This window comes from Astatotilapia calliptera, chromosome 14 (genome assembly GCF_964374335.1).
Source record: "Astatotilapia calliptera chromosome 14, fAstCal68.1, whole genome shotgun sequence".
Lineage (NCBI taxonomy): Eukaryota > Metazoa > Chordata > Actinopteri > Cichliformes > Cichlidae > Astatotilapia > Astatotilapia calliptera.
The window spans coordinates 3,805,262-3,827,127 of NC_137435.1; the positions used below are offsets into that span (position 1 = coordinate 3,805,262).

General features: G+C 43.0%; 1 protein-coding gene across 3 annotated transcripts in view; it reads left to right on the plus strand.

Annotated features, from left to right (window-relative positions):
• The window catches only part of slc8a2b (solute carrier family 8 member 2b), a 212,441-nt gene that overhangs the window by 42,849 nt on the left and 147,726 nt on the right, over positions 1 to 21,866 (plus strand). Inside the window, exon 1 of one of the 3 annotated variants that reach the window (XM_080289336.1) lies at positions 10,894 to 11,124. The exons of the other annotated variants lie outside the window; for them this stretch is intronic. The gene's annotated coding sequence lies outside the window, so the exon portion shown is untranslated. Of the gene's footprint in view, positions 1 to 10,893; positions 11,125 to 21,866 lie in introns of those variants that run through there. 3 annotated transcript variants of the gene reach the window in all.

Below are 21,866 nucleotides of genomic sequence, written 5' to 3' on the forward strand. Positions count from 1 at the left end.
GCTGCTGAATGTTTTTCTTTTGTGACAAATACAAATGGAAGAAATCGTATCACAGTGTTGGTTTATTCAATGCCATATTGATGTGCAGTTACTCCAGCTTTTTTAAAATCTGTTTCAAAGAAAAATGTGCGTTATTTTGGTAATGACCTTGTTGTATTTAGCAATTAAATTTCATTCAGCCACCTCATCAGTGGCCTCAAAAGAGCTCCGCTTGTTCAATTCAGACACCCAAAGTCCTTGTTGGCATTGTGCTAAAGGAGTTTTCTAAGCAGGAGATCAAAAGAGACTCTCCTCGTCTCCTATGCAGTGTTATTGGCTCTTCTGTCACTTGTTCCTAGCAGCGCTTTAAATATTTTCTGCATTTGCAATCCTGAAGTTTTGGTCTAAAAGCCAAAAAGCAGACGCCTCGTACAGCCAAGAGCTTATTGTTAAATCTGTTGGTGTTAATCCCGTCATTAGCTTGATTTACTAACGGTTCATCACTTGTTCCTTCTTTCCTAGAATGGAGGAAACCTCTGGCTCGTGTTATAGCGTCTCATTAAATTAATAACGGCTGTGTTTGTGTCTGTGTGAGCTAGATTCTCCCTGTGAGACTGTGCTGAGCTCGAGCGAATCATTGTGCTGTTCTAAAAGGTCTCATCGGTGTGTGTGTGTGTGTGTGTGCGCGCGCGCGTGCGATTTTTGCCCATCAATTTTGGCTGTTTTCACTACGTAGCGCCTGTAGGCCTTCTTCTGCCTCTCTCTATGCATTTGCTCAGTGGGTGTTTTTGCATTATGTAACAGCTGGAATTACATTAATAATAACTCTCATTTGCATGTCAGACCCTACAATGTAGAAAAGCAAACACCCATTTTAAAGCATAGCTTCTGCACAGAAATTGTAAATAAATCTATTTTTAATGAATCCCTAATCCACTTTAAATATGTGGCAATCTTTGTGTGAAAATGTTGATTTTCATATTTACCAGTTAATGAAACTGTTTATATAACTGAACACAGGGGAGCTACTCACACTCTGTTAGAAGTGCAGAGGGAAGGTTTCGCCTATCACAGCTGTCCCAGGGTGAGAGGTGGGTAAAACCTTGATACCCAGTGCATCACAGGGCCAACATAGGGAATCAACTTTTCGCTACTATGATAGTCAGTCTGTGTCAGTGTTGCTGTCATATGTGCAACTTATTCAGTGATTATCTACTGTACACATCAGTGTACATCAGTGTCTCTGCCTGATTTCTAGGGTGATATGACCAAAATCTCGCCCGATATCAGGCATTTCTCATCCTGATAACGATGTATATCACAAAACGGTGCATTTTCAGGGAATTCTGTGAATCTTGGGCAGCTCGACTTGTGTGAAGTGTTTTCAGCTGGGCGTCGTGTGGAGCCGATGCATGAAACTATATATTTTTAGATATAAGTTTGTAATGGCCGCTATTTTCTTTGTGAGTGTTTATTACACGGCGTGCTGCGGGGAAAAGCCTGTTCTAACGTTTGAGTCTAAGGTTTATTTTGAGCACCTGATGGCTCTTTGTTGCTTCTCATCCTTGAACTCTCTCCATACTCTTTCACGTGATTCTTGCGTAGGTGGTAGAAGATGTTTGCGGTGTTTGATTCTGAGATGGGGACCAGTTTGCACCATAATTTGCATTTTCCATAACCAAACCATTTCCATGCTGCAGAGGTTGCCCCTTATTTAGGGATAAGGTTCTCGATTTGTTTTGACTGGTCCTTCTGTTTGGAGCTAGCTGGTTCTGCCTCATCTTGACTGGCCATGCTGGTAATCTCTGTGTCCCGATGAAATAACAGTTTTGCGACACCACGAAACAAACAAAAGCGTATAATTTGAAACAATAGATGTTTTCATTCTGTTATCCAATATATTGCGTCATATCGCACAGCCCTACTGACTTCTGTGTTATCCTGCTACGTATTGTAATTCTAACTTGCTATTATGAAATTACATCTATTTGCATTTAAAAATGGGTAAAATAGTTCTTGTAGTTTGTTTCATACACATGGTTATAATCTAACCTACTAAGACACCTTTTTTCATAGTGATAGTGAAAGCATGGCCTCAGATATCTTGCAGACTCACGGGGCTTTTATTTACCGGTAGTCTCAATCCAAGTGCTGGTCTTTCTATCACCACGTCGCCTCAGCCCATACAGGTGTGATATTTGAAGGCTTAGTATTTATAGATGTGACGGGATTTTGAGTAGAATTGATATTTAAATAAAGCTTTTTACATTTTAAAATGTTGTGCTTGAGTAGACGCAGTTGCAGTGATTAAGCGAAGCAGAAAACAGACTCAGTCATGATTTTGTAGTTGCTCTAAATTAGTTGGCAGAGACCTTTAAACATCTTTGCTGTCCTTCACAAACGCCAGATTAAGTTGAATATTTGTGCTGTTTATGTATTCATTTCACAGGAATCACAGAGTTTTTCAAATGTTAGATAAAACCATTTGTAGCCTGCAGCTGTTCTGGACTGATTGCTGAAACGGTTAATTCTCCCTCTGATTGAAAGTGTTCTTAATGAAATTCAAAGACCATCACAAACCCTTTTTTCATTGACTTGTCTACTTACCACCAGGATCTTCCAATCCAGGTTAATTGATTCTTCCCAACCTAGCTGTCACTCTGTCTTCATCCATTCATCACTTACTTGCCGGTCTGCACTGCACTCTCTTATTCAGCTCTAAGTGCAGATTTGGATCATGTTCTCGGGGCCCGGCTGAAAAGAAACTGTACTGTCAACTATATTTGCTCTGCATCAGAGCCAGCAGGCTGCTGTGGAGCACGAGGAGGGTTCATGGCTTAATTTTGCTGTCTCTGAGATAAGGGAGGTTTATTTAGTGAAGGGGAATACAATGAAAATGAGATCGCTTAAACTTAAGGATTTAACTGCAGCTGTCAACAGGAGGAGAGGTGCAGAGATGGTAGGTTATTTTAGAACCAGAGGTGTGGCGACGTGAGATAAGACTACCTGCTGACTCAGACCTGTATGGTCTGATGGTTACAGATTCTTTTTCTTCTTCTTCTTCGCTTATTCTGCAGTGACTGTCCATCCACACATCCATCGCTTCATTCACTCTGCGGTAAAAGCCTATCTGGTAATTTTATCACCCCATTTATTCTGATTCTCTACTCACTGACTGCAGCCAAGTTGGTTGGCTTGCACAGCTGTGCTTCATCAGCAGCAGACCATCTGTAACACCTTTGCTCTGGAGAAAGAATTCTTCATCTTTTCTCTGAAACAGATACGAGTGATGTCATTTCAAGTCTGATTACAGCTTTTTTTTTTTAAATTTCAGTCCAGCTTTGAAAAGTAAATAATTTCATTTGTCTGATACATATTCTTCAGCTCGAGGATGCTCTCGAAAATCAAGTCTTGTTCTCAGCTGCGTTTCATGTAGCAGAGAGTATTGAAGTGCTTTATGCAGCAGCGGTAATTCTTCTTTGCTTCAAATGTCATGTTTATTTCTGCTGATCTGGCACCTGCAGTCGCCTTTGTGATTACGGGCTCGTCAACTGTGGAACATGCTTTATTTTTTATCACCCCACCGTTAAACCTTTGTATTAGTACCTGGCAAATATAGCATTTATGCTAAACCCTGTGCTGTTTTAATTGCTTCTCACCATAAAGGATTTTGTAATGTTTAATTATGTGAAATTCACCAACACCAGTGTTCTGAATATGAGTCATTGCAAACTTTTCTGTTTTATATTTAGATGATGCAGAATGAGTTCATTGTATCCATTCAAAACAAATGAGAGGAGCAGAAAGCCGTTGAGTCATCTAAGCAAAGAATGGCCAAAATAAAGTGTGAGGAGCTGTGAAACATTTGAAATGTTCTTTTCTTTAAAAAGAACACGTTTATATGTAGTGTGGGTGTCAGTGTTCAGGTACATGTGCATATGTCTGATTGCATGCATGGGTGTGTGTGTGATATCGATCTCATGCTGCGAGCGCCTGCAGGTGTTGCTGGGAGTGTCTCATTAGCTGCTGGGAGACTGTTGTGAAAGACCGGGACAAGCAGCTGGCTGCTTGTTAGAGAACAACAGGAACACAGACAGACATTTTCCCATTATTTCACATGACATTTAAGTGACTTGAATGTAATTTCTAAAGACACAGCCACATCGTCACCATTAACCATAGACTAACCTTAAACATTTAAAGATTGTCTTTAAAGATGATGCTGGCTAAACAGTTTTGTGGTCCCGCAATATAATTATTACAACCCATGAACATGCACGGAGATACAAATATGGAAAACATCTGCAACAAAGACGTTCACTGGGCACACACACACACACACACACACACACAGACACAGACACAGACACACAGCACTAGATAATCAGAGTCCGAATAATTAACATGGATCACTTATTGAGCTTTTAAATTCACTCTTTAATCCCGCTGCCTGATGGCAAAGACAGTAGCTGACATCCCTGTGTGTGTGTGTGTGTGTGTGTGTGTGTGTGTGTGTGTGTGTGTGTGTGTGTGTGTGTGTGTGTGTGTGTGTGTGTGTGTGTGTGTGTAATTGGGAAATTGAATTCGACTCATACATCAAAGCGGCGACCATCTGTCTGGCAGGGACTGTTTGTTTTTAAATGGAGTTTATTAGAGTTTTATTGTTTTAATTTGGAAGCTGTTAAAGAGGCACTCCCAGATGTTTTCAGGTCCACATTATGTGAATGTTTGGAAATGTGTTAGCCTGCTTCCTTATACTCGTTTCTCAAAGATGGAGCAGAGTGTTAGTCACATTCAGTCACCATCCCAGCAGATCAGCTGATCTTAATCCCAACTCACATCAGCTGATCCCTCAAAGCACAGACACCCTTCTATGGCCAGTCTAAAGTATGGCATGCTTTTAAAGCCACTTTAGTCCGCCTACAGTTGCACATCTGCACGTTGCTTTACAAACCACCTCCACCTCAGACCGTCCTTTTCATGCTGCGTCTGTCTGTTCTGTGCTGCTCTCCATCAGCCAAATATAAGTTACTGCAGACGATTATTGCACAGCTCTTTTCACCACGGTGGTCCTGAATGAATAACAGTAGAGGTACAGCGGCCACCTGTCAATGAGAAGCTGTCGAAATTAATTTTCAAATGTTAAACTCAAATGTGGCTGGGCAGCTCCACCACCCACACCAAAGTGCAGAGTACTCACGACTCTAAAGCTCTGCTCCTCATCAGCTGCTCACAGTATTAAATTAAGCTCTGTTCCAGTTTTCAATTTTGTCCAGTTTTTGTGGTGTGAAACATTTGTTAATTTTGTAAATATTCAGACTGAATCAGCATGAAACTGGAACACAGAGTTACTGTGAACGTCCTCACAACGGAGCAACAAGTGCCAGGCGGAGCTTCTTCACTGTCCACAGCTTCTGTATGAACTCCACACGTCCTTCCAGGCGGCTCTCCTTCTGCACCGTCTCTGCCTGTGCTCGCTGCAGGAGGCAGTAAGGAAACACTTTTTTTAAGTTTGCAGAGACACTTTCAAAGAAGCTCTTCTCAGGGTTGTTACTGAGTCACTGCTCTCTGGTCTTTGATGAAGTCCGGTGTGGGCTGCAGTGCGTAGGTTGCTTGCCCTAATTATGTTTCAATCACAGGTTTAAGAGCCTTGGTAACACACTTTTCAAATACTTATGATTTTTTTTTTAAAGGTTTTCTGTAGGAAAGCATGAGAGCATTTTAAAGTGGAGGCTGCTCTCCTTTCTGAATGCTGTTTGTTTTTAGTATCTCAGTGCACAGCAGCATCTCTTTTATCTATTCAAGCTCTTCTGAAGTGCTCGCAGAATTGCCACCCATGCATGTTTTTAAATGAAATACCACAAACTGGGTAGACTTGAACCTCTTTCTGTAACAACGTAGCAGGCATGCTTATCAGAATCAGTGCAATCGGTTCAGCTGTGCCTTAAACAGTCAACATGTTTTTCTTTTACGGCTCTGCTGTAGAGGATCTTTCACTCTTTCAAAAAAGTGTTTGGGCTGCATCTGGATAATATCGTAAGATCACCATGCTGTGTGTGCTGGCTCAGGCTGTGTAACACTGGAAACATGAGTTGCATCATGCAACATCCTTGCCGGTGTTGTTGCTGAGACGACACTGAGAAGTGTCTCACTAATGCCACTCAGGCTGAGGACACTGAGAGAACTCTGCATGTTAATAGCAGAGACAACAAACAGATGCAGTCTCTGTTGTTCACTGCTACAACACAGCCTGCTGATGCTTTGTCTCCCTTCATTGGCACCACATTAGGGAGCATGAATCACTGATATGAATCACTGAGCTCTAATCAGGCCAGTCAGTGTGACAGTTAATCCCAGCTGAGTCAGCGTAGCCTGAGGTAAAAGGATGGACGTTTGATTTCCAACTGATTTATTTGTGGCAGTGATTCGCAGAACCCCCGGGTTGCTCACTCTGCTGGTCTTATGAGCAGTCCTGACAAGCAACAAAATCTTTGAACTGCTGGTTAAGATTTAAAATGACTTTCTTAAGTTTAAAGTTGCATGCAGGGCTGCTACCTCAGTGTTTGATTTGATTACCAGTTGGAGGAAACTAGAGCTGACTGTAAGTGCCATTATACAGCGAATGCACTGCGAGAAATCAACAAGAAGTTCTGAATTTTTCGTACCCCCCCCAACTTGACATAAAGCCCTGATGAGCTGCCCCCTATGTGTCTAAACAAGGAAAGGAAGAAACTGAATTCTGGATCGGTCCAGTTCTCAAGACAAGGCAGCAGCAGGGAAAATTTCATGGTTTGAACCTGGAGCTGAAGTTGCATCATGAACACTTTCGTACATATTTCTGGAAATGTGTGGCAGCTCTCACTGGGACCACATCTGAGGAGGCAGAAAAATCATTTCAGAGAGCCGATGGTCACAGAGCAGTGCAGCTGTGTGTCTGAGGTAAAATAACAATATTTGACTGTTTCCTTATAATTATTCATTACTAGTGCGCATTTTGAGCTTCGAATGCACTTGTTGCCAAATGCAGTAATCCCATTGGTCAGATCTGTTTATTCATCTAAAAAACTGACGTTGGTTTGAAAACAAAATGCTGACAACAGCTATACTGAGAACAGATGAGTCCAAAAAATATTTTTAATGCACGAAATAATTATACAATTTTTACGTGTCTGGTGGATAAAGGCCTTAATGCTTGTGTCAGTTTATACTTTAATAAAATCTGCTTTTCTAACTCGATATGGTGAGGCAGCTTTACGAATGGTTGCAGACCTATCTCACTCTACCGTCGAGCTCACTGAAACCTCATATTGTCATCTTTCAGTACAGCTCCTTGTCAGCAACAAACTAGCAACAACTTAGCAGCTTTGCAACAATGTTGCCAGATTGTTGCGTCAGTATTTCGGCTCTCTGACGTGGCTACCATTGTTCAAGCCACCTGAGCGTGTCCCCCATGAACAGCTATCAGCAGTGCTTTGCGTTGAGTCTCGTGGCTTAATGCTTTGGCTTCATGTGAAGTTGGATAAAATCAATAAAACAATATCTGTTTGCTGTTTCTGTGCCGCCAGTGGGACATCAAACAGCCGCCCACATACTAATAAAAATGGTCTTTAGGCAAAAAATGTCAACCTTCTGTGGATGCAGCTGGTGACCAAATTTCATTGTAATGACTGAGGCATCATCTGGGATCGCTGCAGTCAGGTGCCTGAGCTAGGCTGTCGCTATTTGTACTCTCATATCTCACAGACAAAAGTGTTTGGACCTTTATTGTTTTTAAAAGTTAGTCATTACACTTTTAAAATCTATGTAAAATATTAAACATCTGCTCTCATTGTACTCATATTAAAACCTGCATTAGCATATCTGTTCATTCTGACTTGCAACAACCTCATATGTTCAGTGCTGCTCCTGCACCTGAGCAGATAGAGGTCTTCATGCATGCACGCATTTCCATTTTCCATTCCCATTATTAGCTTTATCTTTTTCTCCTTCCTCATCTTCATTGGCTATTGTAGTGCTGTAGCTTCTTCTACAATAGCATGTTTTAGCTCAGGGGCACTCCAGCAGTGTTCATGATTACGCTACTGCAACTGAAGCATAACATTGAATGCAAGAATGATAACCACCTATTGCTGCTACTGTTGCACAAACAGTGGCGACAGAGACACATCCACATGAGCAGCCCAGGGCCAGTGTGATCGTCATACAACCTAAAAACCTCTAGTCCATGCACATATACAGAGAAATCACAAACAAGGAGAAAAGGAGAGTAAATAGATGTATTATTCATACTGCAATTACTTTATCTTCAAAATAATGCAGAGTCATTTAGTAACCAGTGAGAAATGAAAATAATAAACAGGGATGCTCCAGCTCTGAGGAGGAAGAATGTTTTGTTCCTATTGGTTGTTATATTTTACTGTTTTTTCTTCATTAAACATACTAAAAAAATTTAATTCAGCCGCTACACTAATTATATACAGAAGCCTCTCGCATAATATTAAAGGCTTTGAGGCAAAAATTAAAATGCTGATTATGTGAGGGAAGTTTGAATACATGAAAAATCAGCTGAGGAAGGATGTTTCGTGTGTGTTTGTGTGTGTGGTGGTGGCGGGGTGTTCTTCCTGCCAGAGTTGTGTGGGTGTGTTTTTCTGTCTGGATGTGTGTGTGTGTGTGGTGACCCGTAAGTGTGAGGGTGAGCGGTGCATGGAGCTACAACATCCTGATGAACACAGCACCAGCTGAGAGACCACCTGGATTATACAAACCTACCTGACCCCTTGCGTGCACACACACACACACACACACACACACACACACACACACACACACACACACACACACACAGAGAGAGTGTTTCTCTCAGGTGAATGGAGGAAGTAAGGAAGGATTAAAAAACAGGTCCTGGACAGGTGGTGAAGGGTGTTGGTTTGAGAGGAAAAAGGATAATAAGAAAACTTTCTGAATTTGTGCTCACATTCAGCTCTTAATGTTTCAGAATGATCTCTTATATCCTTCAGAACTTTCAGTTTTATTTTTATCAGTGTAGTTTTAAAGCATTTTTCATTACCTGTTATTAGAAGTTCTGGTAATACGAATTGTAGCTGACACCAAACTGATGGTCAGATTGTCTAAGATGACTGAGAGGCTGTTTTATGTCATTGCAAATTGTCGTTTTTTTTTGTTTTGTTTGTTTTTTGTAGAAATGAGCCAGTTGACACAGCTTCTCAATGTGACTTTTGGAAAGTGATGGCGGCATTTTTCACTAATTGAAAAACAAATTAATGAGAACTTAAACTTCCACATTAGGATTAGGGTTTCCAAACTACATGAGAACAGAAGCCTACATGACTAGACAGAGTCAGTGTGTTTATTTTTATTTTATTATTCATGGGACTGTGGATGTTGCAGACTGCGTGCTGTTAAAGGTGGACTGAGAGCAAGCCATGTATTGATTGATGGCGAATGATCCAAAAAAGACAAAACATAAGGTTCAAAAAGGGAAACTAAACTCTATAAACTACTGAAAACCAAAACTTGGAACCACAGAGACTAAAAACAACAAAAACACCTACATATATACTGCACACACCTGTACATGGGTATATGTATACATAAAGACCCATTTACAAATAGCTGAACACAATCCATATACCCTGTGCACACCGCAGCACAGTCATAGTTATTTGCGCACAATTTGATACTTTGTGTTTTAATCTCTTATCACCAAACATTATAGTAAGAAAACAGCTTTAATGACTAGTTAACAGAGATCCACTTTATCCTTAAATGCTAAACTGTTTGTTTCTGTCGACTATGCAAGTTATAGAAAACAGTGTAGGATTCATCTTCTTTTTACCTAATTTACATAAAGCTTTACAGACTCAGATTGGTTGTGAGGAAATCAGGGTAGCCTGGTTTTGTATTTGATGATTAAAGTTATTTGCAGTGTTTTGTTTGTTTGTTTTTACTTTACTGATTTATTTAATTTTTAAGATGTAGTTAACTGGTAATTGTAGAGGCTAGTTTTCTAGCCTCTACAATTTCTTGTAATGCAGGAAATTGTATCCTTGTTAGCGGAATAAGAAATGACATGCATGGTGCTGGAGCATGAGCAGACAGCACATCTGTACTGCATTGTGAAAGGCCAACTCTGCAGTGTTTTCTCCCCGCTCCTCAGAATGAATCTCTTCCTCTCACAGTTTATTGTGTTGTTTTCTCTTTTTCACACCAGTGCTCAACAAATTTCATTTAATTTATTTCCACAGCCGTGGTGTTTTCTCATCCTCTTCCTCTAATATTACATGCCATTTCCCTAGAGCACCTTTTTTATTTTTCTGCCTGCACTTGGAAAATGCATTTCACTTGTTCTTCTGTTTTACCACTCCTCATCAGTGTCTCGCACAGGCCTTTAAAATCATTTATCCTGATATATACCCGTCGGTTTTTCTTTGACACATGCATATAGTTGTTCCTGCATTATTATTTTGGTATGCATCATGATAGTTGACAGCATACTTTCCCATTTCTCACTTTGAGTCTTGAACCTTTTGATCTCTTGCCTACCATCTGTTTAAGCATGAAGGCCTAAATAATGCATTCATTAAAAAAAGGAAAAGGCTGCTGCCATTGGTCAGTGGAGGTGGTCAGAGCTGAGAGGATGTAACAAGAACAGGTCCATCAATTCTCTTATTATTGGTGGTTTTCCTGCAATTTTCAGCCTCTACTGGGAAAGCAGTAATAGCCAGATTAAATAGGTAATTCCATTGTTTTGCTTCCCTGCTTTACAATAACAATAAAGCGAACCAATCAATCAAGCCTGGAGGGGCCCAGAGATGACGCAGCATTGTCATTCAGGTTCAGGTTAACAGCTGCAATTCAAAATGAGAACACCTATCATTGTCATAAATGGCTGCTTTGCCTTGGGTAGTGATTGCATATATGAAACTGAATTTGTGGGCTCCACTTGAGGCAGATTTTCTGAGCTTTTTTTTCCATCTTTTTCCAACATGCTGCAACAATCACTTTCAACTGAAATCAATTCCTTCACTCTGGAGCTACCTCCATCTTGCCTGCAGTGTGGTGCAGTTTTCCATGACAATCCTGGGAGGGCGATAAAAGAGAACACACTGAAAAACCACGCCAGAGGTATTTTTTCAGTCACTGCTTCACGCTTTATAACCTTCACCTTAACCTATTACCTCACTGTCAGACTCTGCTGTGTGTGTGTGTGTGTGTGTGTGTGTGTGTGTGTGTGTGTGTGTGTGTGGGGGTGTGTGTGTGTGTGTGTGTGTGTGTGGGGGGGTGTGGGTGTGTGTGTGTGTGAGCACTTTTTAACAGAGAGTATACCACTCTGAACGGTAATATTACCTTTAAATAAACAAGCTTTTTCTTTGCCCTTTCAATTGAAATTGAATTTAAACATGGTGGTTAGAAAGCAGACACATTACTTGGTAAATGCTAAATCACCCATGACTCATTAAATCACTTAGGCTACGTTCACACTGCAGGCGAAAGCGCATCAAATCCGATTTTTTTTTTAAAATTTTTTTTTACCCTATGTGACCCATATCCAATCATGGTCTGACAGTGTGAACGGCACAAATCCGATATTTTCAAACCCGATCTGGGTCACTTTTGTATGTGTTCCTGAATCCGATACATATCTGATGTTTTAGAAAGCGACTGCTATTTGAACGGTCGTGTCGCATTAAATCCGTCTTTTACGTCACTGACACAAGACAGACGCTAATTATCAGCGCCCAAGAAGACATCGTGAACGCTTCCTGGCCATCCAGTGTAGATGTTAATGAAGCTGTTGGGAAGACAACGTGAACATTTTATTTGTACTGTATAATCTGCAGATTCTGACAGAAATCTGCAACTATCCTTTGAAGCACCGCTCCTCTAAAACAGCAATAAGGATCATTATTAGGTTATTTACATTATTATGTCAATAACAAAATAACTTAAAGCAAAAATTGGGAAACGTAAAGTCCAAAGTCTTTATATTAACGGCCATCTGTCAAACAATACTGTTTGGTCTAGGTCTAAACAGAGCCCGTTGTGTGTGGCGTCTTCTTTTGCGCATGCGGGCCGCTTTGAGCGTTCACACTGAACGCTTTTGCTGTCGCATTTTATTTGTAGTGTGAACAAGCAGACAAAAAATCGGATTTGATCAAAAAATCAGAATTGAGCATTAAGACCTGCAGTGTGAACATAGCCATAATGGCACCAGCAGGCACACACACACCTTGCTTGGAGCCAGAATATTGTAAAATCAATGTTAATTCTCAGCTAAAGTCAGTCCATGAGCTGCATGTGTCAGCACTCATTGTGGAGATATTCAGTCATTAAACACACATCCTTGCGAAGGTCCGTAAAAAACCTATTAAACTCATTTTCTTGTTGTGCCATGAGGCAACAACAGCAGGGAAGATAACAATGAACCTTTGCCAGTGTGTAAGTTTTCAGATAAAAGGCTTATCCAGGTCTTACACTACCAGCATCAACACCTTGTGTTTCTCATTTTGGAAAGTGTCCTCTACAAACAGGACTTTGTCGCATTAGGTTTTCATAGTTACACACTAGATGTCCTTTGGCCAAAACCAGGCATGGCAGGCTCTATTGATCTCTGAGCAATAATGGACCCAGTGTATCATCCAGGAGACTGTGGTATTGTGTTTTTCAAACAGCTTCAATATTTTTCCCCTTTCTTCTATTTCGGCTTTCACTTGCTTTAGAATTAAGCACCTGGTTAGGAAAAGATCAGAGTTTATTTGCCCCTTTATGGATCTCACCCAATTCCCTAATCAACCCAGTATCACAGCAAAACATGTATTAAACACATTTGATGCTTTGCCTCTGCAAAACGTGGAAGCGACGCACAAAAGGACATGTAATGCATAACTGAGACACAATGCATTGTGACTGCAAGAGCAATTAAAAAATTCAGAGACTCTGTAAAAGTGGCTGATTTCCTCTTGAAGATGATCTTCTCCCAACTCGTCGTGAACACAACAGCTGGCTCCAAGGCTACAGCCCTACATTTGGGATGAAGCTCTAAAAGTGGACTGTCAGGTCAGGAGTATAACTAGGAGCATGCACAACATTCCTGTAGAGGTTAAACTGGCAGTATGGAGTTCCACTGTGATGTGTCTGAGGGAGAAAATTTTGAGAAACCAACATTAATTTGTGCCAATTTGCCAAAAGAGAAAGTGAGAGAGATTTTCCTTCCAGGGACTTTGTCAAGCCATCCAGTGTGCTTCACAGGTGGGAGAGTACATAAGAACAGACACGCATTTCAATGATGCATTCTCAAAATGGTGTTCTGTAAACTGACCAGAGGTGCACAAGAAAATTATCTTGAGGGGGCGATCTGCTAAAGTTCAACAGTTTCTTTTAAATAATCACACCTCATAAGATAAGATAACCTTTATTAGTCCCACTAATAAAGGGAAATTTGTTGGGTTAAGGCTGCCGACCTTTGCCTGCGCCATCTTACCCTTCCGACCATACACACATTACAGCATCACATGGGGAAGACAGGTCAGAGAGGTATAACAATGGAAAATGCACAAATTGAGGAAAGACGAGGAGAAAAAAGAACTCCCCCCAGACTGAGCTCCAACAGGGAGATCAGTTTGAGAACAGACAAAAAAACACCTCAGCACATGAATCAGCACATCTCACTACATAGAAGACATAAGCTTCGAAGGCGTTTGGAGGGTGTGTGTGTGTGTGTGTGTGTGTGTGTGTGTGTGTGTGTGTGTGTGTGTGTGTGTGTGTGTGTGTGTGTGTGTGTGTGTGTGTTCCGTGTTCAGCCGAGAGAAAGTGTCCCTTCGCCCAGTTAGGCAAAAGTCAACAATCTTCGGTCGACGCGACCTTGACTGATGAGGGAGAGAGTCACAACACAGTCTTATAATCTAAAGAATAAAGAATTGTTGTTCTGTCATCTTTGATTTGATGAAGTAATTTCAGGGTTGATTAATTGGTTCCCTCTAGAAAGAGACAAAGAATGTCAAGTAAGAAGAACATGGAATCAGGATCAAAGAGAAGGAAGAGACAAATGAGAAAATAATGAGTTAAGAAGTGTCTTATTGTGAACGCACCTCAAGTTTCTGCTTGTGTAAGCACATTAGAGTCAAGATGTTCCTCAGTGAGGTGTTAAATGTACCTAGCTGAGTGGTGAAGTGCCTGCTATCAGCATGATAAATGTGCTTCTGACATGATAGAGCTATCTGTTCCTTCTCCCAGGACATTTACCTGCAATGTTCCAGTGACTCACTCACACACAACCTGGGGATATTTCTGTGCACATTTGATATTGAAATTAAATCTACGTGCCCTGAGTGGTCCATCAGAGAGTATTAAGCATGTAAATTAAAACAAAATGACTTTCAGACTCATCTAATGTTATAACCAAGTTGGAAAATGATCATGAAATAGCTATTACTGACCTCTGTAGATGTGGACTCATTACTCTATAGACATTGAAGTGAAATATGTGTGTGACTTCGCCCTGCACCGTCTGCTTTAAGTTGCCTTTTTATAAATGTATGAACAAATATGACGATGTTGAACTATCAGTGTGAATCTGCCCCCTTTCATCCCCTTAAATGCTACTCAAATCTGCCGTGTGACTGTATGAAGACAAATCGGGAATATTTCCGTTTCTGTGCTCACTTGCATTTTATTCATCTCTAAGTACCCCTTGTCTCCAGAGTTTTTTGGGACACCAAACATCAGAGAGAATCCATGACAGCACTGTTGGAGCTAATTGGATTTATCCAAATGTAATTCAGTCATCGTGCCAAAATGTGTCTATAGGCTTTCAGCCGATGATGGGATGAAGCAGATGGTCATATTTCACTTGCCTCTAAACTTCTTTGTTTTTTTCTTTGTGTTTTAAAATTAGATTTTACCTCTAATCTTTTGATTACAAATATGGGGAGCAGAAAAGGTCCTTTTGTATTTTTTAGATTCTGTTAAACCTTTTCTGTATATCAGATATACAACTAAGAAGTTGGGAAGAAGTCAGTCTGGTAAAGCAGCCTGTTTCTGACGTCAGAGCAGCGTCTGACGGACCTGTAACTGTGACAAAATTAATGAAGGCCTGTCAATATTATCTCATTCATTAGACCTTTTAGTGGCCCTGATAAGCTCATTTCCAGCTCCATTTTCTTTAGTCTTACACTCCAATAGCTTTGCATACGTCACAGTTCAAAAATATCCCTTATTCACCTCATTCTGAACCTTGTACTATAGCGCTTCTCCCTTTAAAACATACTTTTTCTCTCCTAAGCTTTCAGACTTAACTAAACTAAACCACATCCCACTTCTAAAGAAAGTAGAAGGCGATCTGACTAGATGGAAATCTTTACCCATATCACTCATGGGAAGGGTCGCCACTATAAAAATGATGATCTTGCCAAAAATAAATTACTTATTTTTGATGATCCCTAACAAACCATCACAAGCTTGGTTCAGATCTCTGGATTCATATATTTCCAAATTCCTTTGGAAAGATAAACCCCCGCGTATTAGCTTAAAAACGCTACAAAGAACCAAGGATAGAGGAGGATTAGATCTGCCTAATTTTCACCAATACTTCTTAGCCAACAGGCTTCAGTTCATCTCAGAATGGTTAAAACATACCTTCTTAGTTGAGCCCTGGCTAGATGTTGAACAGGCACTATGCAAGGATCTAGAGATTTCAGACCTACCATTTATTAGCTCAAACATCAAAAGACATGAATGCTATAAAAGTATCAACATCAGCTTTTCTCTGACAGCATGGTGGGAGTTTCTAAAAATAACGGAGTCTTCATTAATCCCATGCAAACGTACACCTATCTGGAATAACCCTGACATATTACAAAACAATAATATGATTAATTTCCCAGAATGGAGTTGTAAAGGAATTAAATACTTAGAACATATATTAGAGGGAACAGAATTTATTCCATTTGACAGACTAGTTGAACAATATGGGATCAACAAGATAAGGTTTTTAGAATATCAACAAATTAAATCCATAGTAAAAAAGAAATTTAACCTCAGTCAAGTTGAATTACAAACACCACTAAGTGCGGCACATTTTCTTACTCTTAAATCCCCCAAATTATTATCTAAAATATACAGAACACTTTCTAAATTAGATGAATCAATATCCCTTCCTACTGCAAAGTGGGAAGCAGATTTATCAGTCAACCTAGACCAAAACTTCTGGTCTCAGATTTGCTTAAAAACTTTTAAATTAATTAAAAATCCCAGTCTGCAATTAATACAATACAAAATACTTCATAGAGTGCACTATACAGGTCATCGGATGTTCAAGATGGGCTTTACATCTTCCAACAACTGCTCACACTGTCAAGGCAATACACCAGACAATTACATCCATGCTCTTTGGTTCTGTCCACCAGTGCAAAAGTTTTGGCGCGAGATATGTGAAGACTTATCAAAGTGTCTGAAATGTAACATTCCAACTTCCCCCTTAGTGTGTCTACTGGGCAGCTTAGATAATGTCACTTCAGAAAAGAATATAGCCCATATGATTTTCACTGCCCTATGCATAGCCAAGAAAACAGTCCTCATGAACTGGAAAAATAAAAATAATCTTAATTCTAACCAATATAGAAATTATCTATTAGATTACATTAGTCTTGACACAGCCTCTGCCACCACATTAGATCAATTGCTCTGGGCCCCTTTTATCAGCTCCATCACCTAGTGGGGGTGGGGGGTCATAGTTTGGTCCCGCCTTCACTGTTGTGATTGGTGAGGGGGTAGGGACAGGCTTAGGGCGTCGGGGGGTTCCCGGGAGGCATCTTCCTTGGGGGGCTCAACCCGGGGTAGCGGTCACGTCCGGTTGGGGGCTCTGTTGGCTCTCAGGTGACTGTTTCCTCGCGGCTGCGTGCAGCGGGGCTAGGGGAGGGTCTGTGCTGACGGACGTGGGTTACTGACCTGGCAACCTGGCTGCCCCTGGGTGGGTCCGGGATGGGCGTGAGGTTCTGGGGGCACTCCGTCTCTGGGCTGGGGCCCGGGCCGGGCCTCGGGGGCTTGGGTCCTGGTTGGTGTGCTGCCGGGGTTGTGGGCGGGTGGGTGCATGGGGGCCCGGCCCTGGAGCAGGGTGCCGCCGGTGCGTCGATCCGCCTGGGGGGCTCTTCAACTGGTGGGGGGGGATGGTCACATCTTGCAGGAGCTTTCTTCTCTTCAGGAACTCTCTGCAGGAGGGGGAGATACAGGAGAGGTGGAGGAAGATCTCAGCCTGGGCGTTTACCGTCTTATGTAGTCTGGAAGATGTGTGGATGGTGGGGTGGGTGCAGTTTTCTCTGTGGTGGGGTTGGGTGGACTGTCCAGGGCTCTGTGGAGCCGGAGGGCGCTACTGCACTGGGCCCCGGTCTGATGGGCCTGGGCCCCCCTTCCCTGGCGGGTCGCGGAGGGTGGGAGTGCCTACTGGGGTCAGCGGGGGAGCTGGCCCCAGGGAGGGGTTACCTGCCCCTCCCTTCCTTCCCTCCCCATCTCCAGCTGCCTCCCTCTTCCCGCTCCTCCACAACCACCCACACATGCAGGGCCTTGGAGTGGGGGCATGTCACCAGGGTGCAGAGGAGGCTACCCCCCCCCCCCCCCTGTCCCCTTCTGGCTGCCTCTGCCTCAATTTTATCCCACAACTTAGACATTCACATTATTCACACTCTCATTACACATACATATAGGATCTTGGGGGTGGGCACAATCACGGAGTCCAAATTACCATCAGGGTGTATACCTCACCCCTGACGTCGTTGCCCACCTCTCAATTTTAAATACACTTAGTCATTGAGGGCTAGCAGGAGGGACTATGCGCTTACCTGCTGCTCCTTGGCAGGTAGCTCCATGCCCTCCTGGGTTTTAATTACACCTTAGAACACATATGCATCAACACTACAATGAGCGGGTGGAGGGAGGTTTGGAGTCTTCTCCCACTCCCATTCTCTGCGGCCTGCTGGAGCGGGAGGGCTAGTGGGAGGAGTTGGCCGTCCGACTGCGGTCTGGGGTGTGGGGCCTCCCTGCTGCTGCGGAGTCGGGGTGGTCTGCCTCTCCCCACCGCAGGGAAAAGGGTAACACCACCTGGGTCTGGGTGCAATTCCCCCCTCCAGGGGCAAGGGTCCCTAGACCCGGTTTGTAGAGTACGCTTGGGGAGTGTGATTGTGTGTACAGCGTCTCTTTATGTCTGTCTCCACGTTGGTTGAGTGTGGAGTGAGTGCATATGAGAGCATGAGGGTGGGAATGGATGTTTGTGTCTGTGGGTGCCTGTATGTCTGTGTCTATATGTCAGGTTGGGTATCAGACGCCACCTCTCTGGGGACACCTCAGGCCCTCCAAGGTTTGGAGGCCTATCTCCACCCACCACCACTTCCCCTGCCGGTGGCGGACTCCCTCAGGTGTCGGTGTGTTGGTGGTTCTTTGTGTCTGGGGGTGGGCGTCCGGGTACACACCGGCTCACTCCTTGGCGGCCGCTTGTCGGGGCCTGGGGCCTGGGGCTCGCTCGGGCCCCTTTGGAGGTGGGGTGCCCCCGGCCTCTCGGCCTGGGGCTCGGTCACTCAGGCACAGCTGGGGGCCGGCGGAGCTCACGGGCGCGTCACTGCAACTCCCCCTGACTTCTGCTCCGCGGCTGCTGGGCGAGCCCTCATCTGGGACTCTCCTCAGCTCTTACTGGAACAGTGGCGCGGCTGCCCCTCTGTTGGTCTTCCATGGTCTCTTGTGTTCTGGGGGCCTCTGGATGTCTGGAGTTTTGATCTCCTCCATACCCGCTTCACACCCTGGAGGACGGGGCTGTGGCCCCCCCACACTCCCTAGCAGATCATTACATGGAGAAACCTTTGGAATGCAAGCATGCTGATCCACACAGGTATGCACACATGGGTATTCACAGACGCGGACTAAAGCTTTCTTGGCTGCTGCCTCAAAGCACACTGTGCGCTGTCTATCTTGCGTGCTGCACAATATCGTTTATTATTTAGTAAATATTGATATCTATGACTAGCTAGTTTATTGTGATGGTGCTTTGTTTTCTCTATTATTATGTTGCTCTTTGTTGTTTGCTGTCTCCTCTGTTTGTTTTTTTTTTTTTTTTTTTTTTTCTCCATACAGGTGACCCAGGAGTTCTTTTTTTTTTTTCTCTCTCTTCCCCCCCCCTCTCACAGTCTCTTCTCCCCTTTGGTTTTCTTTCTTTCTCTCCCCCTCTTTCTCTCATTCATTCCCCCTGTCCTATTTATAAAAAAAAAAAAAAAAAAAAATGACAAAGGATGAACTGAAGCTCTGCCATCACGTAATGTCGCATACTGCTGTTTCTGATGTCATTTAAAAAAATAATAATAAAATAAAATAAAATAAAACATACTTTTTCTAATTAGCGACCACTCGCAAAGGGATAAGCTGGTGGTGGGTGTGGCTTCATTCTCAGAGCCTCAAATTTGCTTTCTTTCTAATAGACAGCAGGGGGCAGTTTTTTAAGTAGGTAACCAATGGATGACATCACAGTGGGTCCATGTTTTACATACAACATTTCAGTGAAATCCTGACCAACAGTTGAGATGACAAAGAGTAGAAGAAAATATCAGAACCAGAGAATTTAGAGCCTTTGGAAGTCAAAACTCTTATGTCAGAAATTACTTTCACATCTGCTGATCTCATTGTTTGGCCATGTGTAATATGACCATCCACCTATGTAAGGGGCTAAACTTGACAGGAATAAAGAAAAAGCATGACCGCTCTGCAGTGTAAAGGTGAAAGAAAACACAGTGAGGAGGTCGGGAGGTTCCTCTGCTGTTAGAATCAGCATAACTAACCTTCACAGAGTCAGTCGTCATTCTTCAGTTTGAATCTTTTTCAGAGATTTCACTCTGTATGCAGGGAATAAAAATTTCTGGTGCCATAAGACGGTAATGTGAGGTACACTCAACAAAAATATAAACGCAACACCTTTGTTACTGCTCCCTTTCCCCATGGGATGGACGTAGAGACCTAAAATTCATTCCAGATACACAATATAACCATCCCTCCCAAACAGTGGTCACAAATCAGTCCAAATGTGTGGTAGTGGGCACATCTGCTATATTGAGATAATCCATCCCACCTCACAGGTGTCCCACATCAGGATGCTGATCTGACATCATGAGTAGTGCACAGGTGTACCTCAGACTGCCCACAACAAAAGGCCACCCTGGAATGTGCAGTTTTTTGCGCTATTGGGGGTCTGGGGACCCGGAACCGGTCAGTATCTGGTGTGACCACCATTTGCCTCATGCAGTGCAACACATCGTCGCATGGAGTCTATCAGATTGTCAATTGTGGCCTGTGGAATGTTGGTCCACTCCACTTCAATGGCTGTGCGAGGTTGTTGGATATTCGTGGGAACTGGTACACACTGTCGTATACGCCGGTCAAGCACATCCCGAACATGCTCAATGGGTGACATGTCCGGTGAGTATGCTGGCCATGCAAGAACTGGGACATTCTCAGCTGCCATCTGCCCTAAACAATGTGAACCATGATTCATCCGTGAAGCGTACACCTCTCCAACGTGCCAGACGCCATCGAATGTGAGCATTTGCCCACACAAGTCTGTTACGGCGACGAGCTGGAGTCAGGTCAAGACCCCGATGAGGATGACGGGCATGCAGTTGAGCATCCCTGAGACGGTTTCTGACAGTTTGTGCAGAAATTGTTTGGTTGTGCAAACCAATTGTTCCAGCAGCTGTCTGGGTGGCTGGTCTCAGACGATCTTGGAGGTGAACCTGCTGGATGTGGAGGTCCTGGGCTGGTGTGGTTACACGAGGTCTGCGGTTGTGAGGCCGGTTGGATGTGCTGCCATATTCTCTGAAACGCCTGTGGAGACGGCTTATGGTTGAGAAATGAACATTCAATGCACGGGCGACAGATCTGGTTGACATTCCTGCTGTCAGCATGCCAATTGCACGCTCCCTCATTGCTTGTGGCATCTGTGGCATTTTGCTGTGAGACAAAACTGCACATTCCAGGGTGGCCTTTTGTTGTGGGCAGTCTGAGGTACACCTGTGCACTACTCATGATGTCAGATCAGCATCCTGATGTGGCACACCTGTGAGGTGGGATGGATTATCTCAATATAGCAGATGTGCCCACTACCACACATTTGGACTGATTTGTGACCACTGTTTGGGAGGGATGGTTATATTGTGTATCTGGAATGAATTTTAGGTCTCTACGACCATCCCATGGGGAATGGGAGCAGTAACAAAGGTGTTGCGTTTATATTTTTGTTGAGTGTAGTTGGTTGTGAAAATGGCCTCATAACCACTAAATGAATATGTTCTCTTCAAATGGGAAAATGTTGCATGCTGCAGCGAGCTGGTATTTGACTGCTCTGGTTTGGTTGTATAATTGACATCAGCGGGACGCTGTCAGCTGTTTGGAACCGGCATAAAGGCAAAACAATGCGATACGATACGACCCTGCTTCTCATTAAGACTCACATTAAACTTGTGTTTCTGTAATTATTAACCTCAGCATTGAATGGGCAGCATCAGCAATGAAAATAAAACATTATTTCCACTAATGTAAATGAAATGAAAGTCTCAATTTATATTAACAATTTGATCTTTTTCATCCTTCCATCACTCCTGACCTTCCTTGTTGAGCGAGCTCTGCTGTGAGCAGCTCTGTGCACCGTTTCAGCCTGTTGAGATTTCAGGTCTGGCCCTTAATCTGGAAAGCTCTTCGTTAGGGAACTGCAGCAGCACAGGTAACAGATCATTTGCGAAAACCAAAGATTTGCTCTTCACACTCTGAGTAATGAGGCGAACATGCACACAAATAGATCAAGTACCCAGAGTATCGTCTGGCTGCCAGCGACCTAACCCTGA